Genomic DNA, 10484 nt, shown 5'->3' on the forward strand with positions numbered 1-10484 from the left:
TACGCTGGATGTCGGACGCTGGCCTCACTAAGTAAAATGGTGGGAACCTCTTGAAAAAAAGTGCATTTTCGATGCTCATAACTCCAGATTTTTTTGTAGTAATACCATTAAATTATAAGGAATTGGAAATATGATGTAACTTAGAATATAATGCAACAAATAGTAGACAACAAGAGTGAAGCTTCTAGAACCTCCTCGGCATGTCAGCAAGGGGCCTTCATAGTAACATAGTAACATAGTATGTAAGGCCGAATGAAGACAATGTCCATCTAGTCCAGCCTGTCTATCCTACTTTGTTGATCCAGAGGAAGGCAAAAAACCCCAAGGCCAGAAACCAATTAGCCCTTTCGGGGAAAAAATTCCTTCCCGACTCCCTAATGGCACACTCCCGTCACACTGGGGAGAAAATTGTGCGCGCTTTGTGCATTGCGAGACGCACAAATCTGAACCCCATCGCTTTGATTGGGGGTCATACACATGAGCGATGTTTACCTTCATGGCAGTGTGATGTCATAGCATGTCCGCTATAGCTGCGAGATAGCCCATTGTTTTCAGTGGGGCCAACGGCAGCAGCGCCGACCCCATTAAAAGCAATGGGAGAACTCCGCGATCCTCAGCCGCGTCGGGGATTCCCGCAGTAATGAGAGGCTGTTTTTACATGAAAACGCTTCACATCCACAGGGGTTTCACGTGGTGGGGAGCGCGATACGGTGAACCACAGCCCAAAATCGGCCTCGCTCGTGTGAAGGAGCCCATAGGCGCCCTGCACAGGGGCGGAAATTCCGTGGTTGGATTTCCCGCTGAATTTCCGCCCATGCCCGCCTGCATTGGATTGTTGCGTCGTGGCATGTTCTATTTCTGTCCAGGTTTTGCAGAGGCCCGGACAGAAATGTCACTCCCGGCGTGCCGACTCTGCTCTGCGCATGCGCTGGCTGGGCGGCATCCGGCCCATCACAGAGCTGGAGCCGCGAGAGCCGCACTGATCTCTGCAGGGACGCGGATCGGATCCCGCTGCGAGAATTCTCGCAGGGGATCTGACCTGGCCATCTGCAGGCGGCCTAAGGGACCTCCTCACATCAGTGTTGTGGAAACAGCAAAACAGAAAGAGAAGGTTTCCAGCCCATAGAAACATACGGAAACTAACGACTTTCAGTTTCAATACGCCTCTTTTATTTTCTGTCTCCATTCCGTTTTTTAGGCCGGCTGCACACAACCGGGTTGGATTTTGCTTGCGGGATCCTGCAGCGGAATCCGACCCTGTGCCCGGCCTGCATCCATGCGTACCTGACGTTCTTCGTTTTCTGTACTGTGGATGGTCCACACAGTACAGTTTGTTTTCTTTTTTCTATCCCTGCTTTCGCCGTAGCGTCGGTAGGCGATGACGTGGGTACCCACGACCTTTCCACAATCTCATTGGAAAGGGCTGGGGTCAGACGACTTCCATTGACTTCAATGAAAGCCGTCCATGCAAAATCCACACTGAAATAGAGCATGCTGAGATTTTTTCCCCGTGTGCGGAAAATTGCAATTGATTTCCACTCGTGTGCAGGAAAAAACACTTTTCCATCGCATGCTATGGGCGGTATTTGTGTGGAATCCAGAGGTGGACGCCGGCTCTGGATTCCGCAATACAAATCGGGCCGTGTGCAGGCGGCCTTATTCTGGAACAAAAACACTTATGTTTCTATTTAGAAAAATGAACAGATCTGTTGTTTAATTACATTTTAGTGAATGAGAGACAGATGATTCTAGAACACAATCCGTTTTACTTTCTAGCTTTATTTCCTGAGCATGCACCATACATGGTTTTCTGCTCCTATTAGGATACCTGCAAGTGGAGGTGGTTCAAATCTCACCAAGGAGAACATTGACTTTGAGGAACTCCATACAGATGTTGCTCTTGGTTAGATTTGAACCTACATTCTCCAGTACTGCAAGTTAACAGTGCTAACACAACTGAGCCACCACACTTATTCTTTGATTCAGCGGAGGAGAAGTACAAGAAGAATAAAGACAAAGAGTACATAAAACTCCATACAGCTGTTGTTCTTGCTCTGATTTTAAACTAGCTCTTCAAACAGTTATGTTCGAGTCAAGGAAAGCCGGTTCATATCAATGTAACAGTGTTGCGCTCGCTTCTTCTGGTTATTAAGCTATAACTTTGGATAGAATTCAATTAAACAAAATTTTCTGCACTACATTTGCATTAAATTATTTTCCCAATGATATATCATTTATGGTATCATTACAGAGAACTGGAGTTATTAGCCATCAGACATCAAATAAGGACTTTTTCCAAAAGGTTTCCACAATTTTGGCCACTAGTGTAACTGCTTGGAATCTACAAAATGTTGCCCAAGTGCTAGATCTCTGGAATGAGTGTGACTATGTCTACTTTATGTTGCCCCCAGTGATGGCAGCATCAAGTACTTGACAGGTTCCTTCTAAAGGTGTTTTATGGGAAATTTAGTATTCTTTTAAAACTGGTTGAGAATACTGAAAAACAATAAAGAACATATACTCCCCCATCCTGGCTCCACAACTACAGGGACGCATCTGTTTATATCCTGCAGTCTATGAGCAGGTTGCCACACACTCTGTCACTAAAGCCCCATTGACACTGATAGATGATCGCTCAAAAGTTGCTCAAACTATAGTTTGAGTGACAATTTTGAGCGATCATCTTTGCATACTTTATAGTAGCTAAGTAGCTACTATATAATATGCAGGCAGAGCAGGACACCACAGCGGCCTCTAATAGAACAATACAGCTGTTTTACATAAGCAAACAGCAGCATTCTTCTCAGCATTTACTGCTAGTGTCTCCACTGTGAATTCACAGCAGGACACAGGCACAGAGAATCTTATCAGTGCAGCTGGCTAATAACAGCCTGCTCCGCTGATAACAGCTGATCGCTCAATTCTAGCAAGCTAGAATTCAGCGTTCAGCGACTCGTGCACGAAAACTGCACGTTATCCCTGCATTTACACAGAACGAGAATTGCTCAAAAGCTGGCTCGTTGCGTCTAAATGGCCCTTTATGGTCCAATGTTTGATAAATTCCACTTACATAATAATGCTGCAGTGTCTGGCGAGACATCATGGTTTACAACAACAACAAAAAACTTTCAGAAAAATCCTTTTAGGGTTAAGGCCATATCCTGTTTAATGTAGTAATTCCCCTTCACAAAGTCCTGTCCTCAACCAAATCGAAAACCTTTGATTATGTATGTATATCCGGGCATATCTAAGAGGACAATACATGTGAAATGTAATATTATCCAACCAGATTCCCTGGTATCCGTGTACTGTAAGGAACGTCTACAGACTGAGGCATTGTGACAGCTCCCATCTGACTAGCATAGCTAGCATTCAGATTACACATAAGGCCATAGCTGCTAGGCACACTAAATAGCTAACAAAATCTTTGTTCCATTGTTCGCTGCAGTGTCCTGAAGTTACCCCGAGACATTTACATGAGCCTCCACATCATGTAATGTATGTAAATCCATACTGGATGACAGAAGGAGCATTAAATCATACTATATGCAGAACTATCGGACGCCTAGGCCTTCTGCACACGGGCGGATTTGCATAGCAGAATCGGGAGCGGGATTCCACAGCAAATCCAGCCCATAGCATGCTATGATAATACGCGATTTTCTGCCCACAAGCGGAAATCAATTGCGATGTTCTGCTTGTGGGGAAGAAATCGCAGCATGCCGCGATTTTGTGCGGGCTACACACGGCCAGCTTCCATTGAAGTCAATGGAAGCCATCCGTCCCGCGGCCATTCTGCAATCATCATTGCCATAGCAACAGTGTGGCGTCATCTCTACTGCATATCTGCAACAGAGAAGAGAAGACACCGGAGAGGTACACTGGGGTCGCTTGCCAGGCACTGGGTCAGATCCCACATGCGGGGTCCGACCTGCCCGTGTGCAGGAGGCCTAAGAAATATGTCTACCAAGATTTAAGAGAAGACGAATTGACGGCTTAAAAGGTGTTTGCAAACTGTTGAATGTGATAGAGGGTAGACCCACACAAGTGTAATTTTATCGCATATTATGCTTGTATAAGACGCGGTGAATGGAGTTAATGAAAGTACATTGATTTTCACTGACCCACTCACACTAGCGTTTTTTTATTGCGTATAATAGATGCGTAAAAAAGAACGCAGCAGGTTCTATTTTACCGCATATTGCGCGCGATAGAGCCCTATTGTTCTCTATGGGTGAGTAATAAAAGCTGTGCATACATTACATATATGCAGGGTTTTTACGCAGCATCATTAAAAAACAGTGAGAAATAAAAAAAAAAAGTCAAACTGCGCACAACAGCAGATTTCGTTGTCCTCCATCCAGAGACAGATGGTGCCATCGTTACGGTCCCCTGTGTCCGTGGAAGCATTTCCAGGTGCTTGGCTGAAGAACATTTGGTCTCACGGTGCCCATTATGTGTACTGCCTTTGACACCCACCTACTATCGCCTCCGTTTCAGTGGTGTCGCAAATGACAAAACTGTACAGCTATGGACTGGTTGTCTTCAGCGACAAATCCAGATTTAGTTTTGGCAATGCAGACGACCATGTTCATATGTGGAGACCTAGGGGTGAGCGCCTCAATCCTGCCTTTGCTGTGGAGCGGCACACTGCCCCCACTGCTGGTGTGATTCGGGGAGGGGGGAGGGTATCGTATATGACAGTCGGTCAGCCCTAGTAGTGATATGAAGGACAATGACAGCTCAGCGATATGTTCAGGATATCCTGTAGCCACATGTGTTCCTCTCATGGCAGCTTTCAAGAGCAAGAGGTATTTTCCAGCAGGATAATGCTCGGCCGCACACACAAGGGGGGCAGAGGAACATCTCCACAACATTGTCACACTTTGGCCTGCCTGGGCGCCAGATTTATCACCAATAGAACATGTATAGGACCATATGGGACGCCAGTTTCGATAGCCTACAAGTTTCCACGATCTAGAGGCTCAGTTATAGCAAATGTGGGGCGATATACTGCAGGATACCATACAGAACCTGTATGTCTCCATGCCCATCATTATCACATCTTGTATCCAAACTACAGAGCACTAGAGCCTCCATGCCCGTATGTATCACATCTTACATCTAAGCTAGAGGTGGTACAACAGGGTACTAGAGCCTTCATACCCTCATGTATCACATCTCAGATCCAACCAAGAGGTGGTACAACAGGGTACTAGAGCCTCCATGCCCACCTGTATCACATCTTGTATCCAAGCTAGAGGCGACTCAACAGGGTACTAGAGCCTCCAGACCTGCCTGTATCATATCTTGTATTCAAGCTAGAGGTGGTACAACAGGGTACTAGAGCCTCCATGCCTGCCCATATCACATCTTGCATGCAAGCTAGAGGTGGCCCGACGGAGTACTAGAGCCACCATACCCATCCGTATCCCATCTTGCATCCAAGCTAGAGGTAGCCCAACAGAGTACTAGAGCCTCCATACCTGTCCGAATCACATATTGCATCTAAGCTAGAGGCGGTACAACAGGGTGCTAGAGCCTCTATGCCTGCCCGTATCACATCTTGTATCCAAGCTAGAGGGAGGACAGGTGAGCCTGCATGGGTGGGAGGAGAACAAAGGGAGAGAGTTTAGCAGCCACGCTGGTAAACTCCCTCCCAACTGCGGCCGCTGCCATGGGCTCTCCTAGGAGCCCATGCAGCGGCAAACGTATTCCAGGCCAAAAGATAGTTCCAGAACTTTCTTTTGGGCCCGACGTTAAAACGCCCGGCGCTATATTGGTCCGGCCGGGCGCTTTTATGTCTCAGGAATACGGCCATGTGATCTGATGCATTGGAATCCAATATATCAGATCACAGCGTATATCAGCCGGCCATGAAAATGGCCTGCCAATATACGCTTGTGGGAAAGAAGCCTTAATCACATGTAATGGAAAATTTTCATTACAAAATAGCCGCGATAAAATGCTGGTGTGAATAAAGCTTCATACAGATCCGCAGCATGTATCCGAATAGAAGCCTTGGATTTCTGCTGCAGATGTTATAGTAAAATACATGTTGGATTTGCAGTATGCAAACCTGACACACGAGAACACTGCCTAATAAATCTGTCGCTGCAGTCGGTATGGCATGGACTGAGGGCAGTCAAATTAGAACAGCCAGACTAAGTAAACGTTTAGTGGAATGTAACAAGTTTTTAGTATTTGCTCTTACACCCATGTATAGAATTTTGAAAGGAAAAGCTACATAAATGATATTTCTTGACAAGATGTGTGTGCTAAGTATTCTTAACCCCTCAACACAGTCATTTGGACTTCTATGACCACTCAATGTTTAGCTATTTCCTACTCATGCTGGTTATATGTGTTTTTTGTTTTTTTAAACATTTTTTGGGGTTGTGTGAAGATGTAAAGTTTAGTATTGGTGGGGGGATGACTGGTGGGATCTCCACTGAGATGGTGGTAGTGCATCCATTCATTTCAATAGGAGCATCACAAATTGCAGCTTCAGTCATACAGTAACCTTCAGGACTGTTCCTGGGATGGTAGGGGAAGATCCCTGCATATAGTCCACCACTCATCATAAAGTTCTACTAGGGCTTATTTTAGGGGACACAGTAGAACTTCCTACTGTTAGAGTTGCATCACACTGCACAAGAACCACAAAGGAAGGCTCCATAGGGAAATATGGCTACAAAACCTCACAAGTTGCGGCAATATTCAGCATGCCGTAATTTTTTATCGCAATGTAGTAGCCTACAAGACATTGCTAATGTGAAGGTACCTATTGGAAAGCACGGGCTTCACATACAGTGGTAGCGCTGTCACATCGCGAGTAAATTGTGCAATTTTGTCACCTATGTGAAAGCGGCCTAAAACAGCTGCTCAGCCTCTTCATGCTGGATATTGGATATAATATACCTGCAGAAGTCCTTTAATAGAACACATGGGATACTTTTGGTTTGGGGTGGAGCTTCCCTTTAAAGGGATTGTGCAATTGTAAACCATTGATGGCCTATCCTCAAGAAAGGTCATCAATAGTAGATCAGCAGGGCTACACCATGCAGGATCCCAGCTGATCATCTGTTTCTGGGCTGGTGCACTGAGCTGATTTCTGCAGGAAGTAAACAGCAATGTTCTCACTGCATTGGCCAAGCTAGGTATTGCACCAAAGTTCACATTCATTTCAATGCCTTCAATACCAAACCTGGCCACTACAGTGGGAACGGAGCTGTCTGCTTCCTGCAAAACTCAGTTTAGTGTACAAGCAGATTGGCCCTGCAAACACCTGATATATGGGAGTCCCTATTGACATACCGCCACTAAGCAACTATTGATGACCTATCTGAGAATAAGCCATGAATAGTTTATTACTTGACAATCCCTTTAACTTCCTTGTTAAATTAAGCTGTTATTGAACACAGGTCATATTATTATTATGTTTTAACAGGTCCCTAGCAGCAACTGATTGCCTCCAAATCAGTTTTAAATAGGTTTGACTTCTGCTAGATTCTTCAGGACCATAAAGGTGCCAGAATTTGGTACATGGGCCAATTCATCCCTTAACCACCACTAGGGGCTGAAGCGATACTAGGTAAATTAGCAGACAGGTCTACAAACCTGCAAAACTAGATATAGATTGTGCAAATCATTAAAATGATTGTGGTTTGTAAATTGCAATAGCCACAGAAAAACATACAGTAGTGTGTGATGATTGGAACAAGCATGATCATTATCATGTATTCCTACTTTAAGTCCGTATTCCTGTATTTCTTAAGGGACCTCCATCTATCACAGTAGTGGAGGTCAATCTGCCTTGCCTCACAGTGGAAGCATTATAATTCACTGTGTTTATTGTTACCAAGGTGTAGCCTGGGCCAAAGTCCAAGTTCTCTCACCAGAAGTGAACATCAAACAATGAGCATCTTTTTCTTCACAAGAGATCCTTTGGGACCCAGAGGACAGGTTCAGAGTAATTTCAGGTGTTCCCTTTATGAATTTCTATGGCCATAACTCTATACAGCTTCCCTTTTTGTTAAATGTATTGTTCACATGGCTTCCACAGTTTTAGAGCCCAGTGATAGTGGGAGGGGACTCTAACTTAGCTTCAGACATCTCACTTAATAAATCCAATTCAGATGCATTTATGCTCCGTTTGCATCCGGCCTCCGTTTTGCTAAACTTCTACATGCCTTTTAACTTGTGGATATATGGCAGAATTCTCACCTTATGGTTAGACTTACATCCTACTCTGTGGCACATAATGTGTTTAGGAAAATTGATCAGGTTTCATCCATATCAGATTAAGGCCGCCTGCAGACGAGCGGAAATCCCGCCGCGGGATTTCCCGCGGGATTTCCGCCGCTGAAAGTCTGCATAGGAGTGCATTACAATACGCACTCCTATGCAGACGGCCGCGGTTTGGCCGCGCGAAATCTCGCGCGGCAAACAAACCGCGGCATGTTCTAATTTTCTGCGGGGCACGCACTCACCTGGCCGCCGGCTCCGGTCTGCGCATGCGCCGGCTGCGCGGCAGCCGGCACATCAAAGAGCCGGGGCCGCCAGGCGCGGGTGAGTACGCGCTCGTCCCTGCAGGCTCTGGGGTCGGATCGTGCGGCGAGATTTCTCGCTGCCGGATCCGACCCGCTCGTCTGCAGGCGGCCTAATTCCTAAAGTAAATGAAGCAAAGCTGCTCGCATGCTGAATTATGCTTCTACAAGAAATGGATGCTTGAATGTAGCCCTCCTTAACAATGAATCAATATACAGGGAGGTAAATCCATTCCACTGAGGAATTCTTTGTGCTCAATCGCCCTGAGGACACCTTCTACTCTACTAACTAAAGGCCCATTTATACGCAAAGATAATCATTCAAAGGATAGGTTTTGAGCGATTGTTTTGCATAGAATGCTAATGGACACTGATGGCTACAATGTAATCAGCGCTCCTGGGGAGAATACAGCATGTGGTTTGTGTTATCTTCTCTCCAGCTGAGCGATGGATTTTATGCTCACTTAAAAATCCTCGTTCAGCCGAAGAGTGAAAGATGGGAGCATTTACACATGATTATCGCTCAAACGATGGCTTTTGAACAAATTTTGAGTGATAATCATTGCATGTAAATGGCCCTTAAGTGCCTCATAAGGTAGTAGTAATGGGAAAACTCATTCAATTGGCCTCTAAAGCTAAGGTGTTATGAGGCATCAGACTTCAAGGATAAGGAAGCGCATGAGGTCTTCTTATTACAGTGCCATAAGACCAACCCATCTCTTGATCTTGAAGCTGAGAAACAATTGAGATGGTCTCAATTATGGTTCTTTTTGTAGGGAGACAGGCAGGGTAGTCTCTTGGCACATCACCTAAGACCTAGATGTTTTCTCAAAGCTCTCCGTAAACTGTGTTCCCCGAATGGTATGAGTCAAAATCCAGAAAGCATTGGTAAGGCCTTTTGTCAGTTTCACAGCAGTCTGTATGCGAGGGAGCAGCTTCCCGACAAAATGTGTAAAAAACTTATTGGAGAGGTACTACCCCGACTGAAGCCAGAACATTGTGATCTCCTAGAAAGGGAAACCACACTAGAAGAAGCGCGAGAAGCAATTAAACTGCTCAAGCCATCTAGGGCTACTGGCCCAGATGGCTTTCCAATATTTATTATAAGAACTTCTTTTCAGCCTTAGGTGAACCTCTAAGGCCGCCTGCAGACGAGCGGGTCGGATCCGGCAGCGAGAAATCTCGCCGCGCGATCCGACCCCAGAGCCTGCAGGGACGACCGCGTACTCACCCGCGCCTGGCGGCCCCGGCTCTTTGATGTGCCGGCTGCCGCGCAGCCGGCGCATGCGCAGACCGGAGCCGGCGGCCGGGTGAGTGCGTGCCCCGCAGAAAATTAGAACATGCCGCGGTTTGTTTGCCGCGCGAGATTTCGCGCGGCCAAACCGCGGCCGTCTGCATAGGAGTGCGTATTGTAATGCACTCCTATGCAGACTTTCAGCAGCGGAAATCCCGCGGGAAATCCCGCGGCGGGATTTCCGCTCGTCTGCAGGCGGCCTAACAGGCTTTTCCAATTCAGGAAAAAGTAGTTCGTGGCAGCATAAAGTGATGCAATAAAAATCAAAGCTTTATTTTACCTCCAGAGTAAAAGCTGCAACGTTTTGATCAAGAGATCTTTGTCAAGCATAACGAGACCCACATTACACCTTCCATATATAGCAGCAGAATAAAATCTCAAACAATCAACAGGTGTGTGCTTACAAACATAGCATTGGTGTAACCCTAACGTGTCCTCCCTCTCCATGATGTCTTGCAGCGTCTCCAGGGTGTGGTGCACATGTGCAAATACACTAATGAATTGCGAGAGTTAAATGACGCGGCAACAGAGCCGCCGACGTCATTCGCCCAATCGCGCATGCGCGAAAATTCTCAAACATCGCGAGAACCATCTCTGCAATTACGGGAAAAAAAAAGTGCAATATCGCTGCGCACAACACG

The sequence above is a fragment of the Eleutherodactylus coqui genome, chromosome 1 (assembly GCF_035609145.1).
Source record: "Eleutherodactylus coqui strain aEleCoq1 chromosome 1, aEleCoq1.hap1, whole genome shotgun sequence".
Lineage (NCBI taxonomy): Eukaryota > Metazoa > Chordata > Amphibia > Anura > Eleutherodactylidae > Eleutherodactylus > Eleutherodactylus coqui.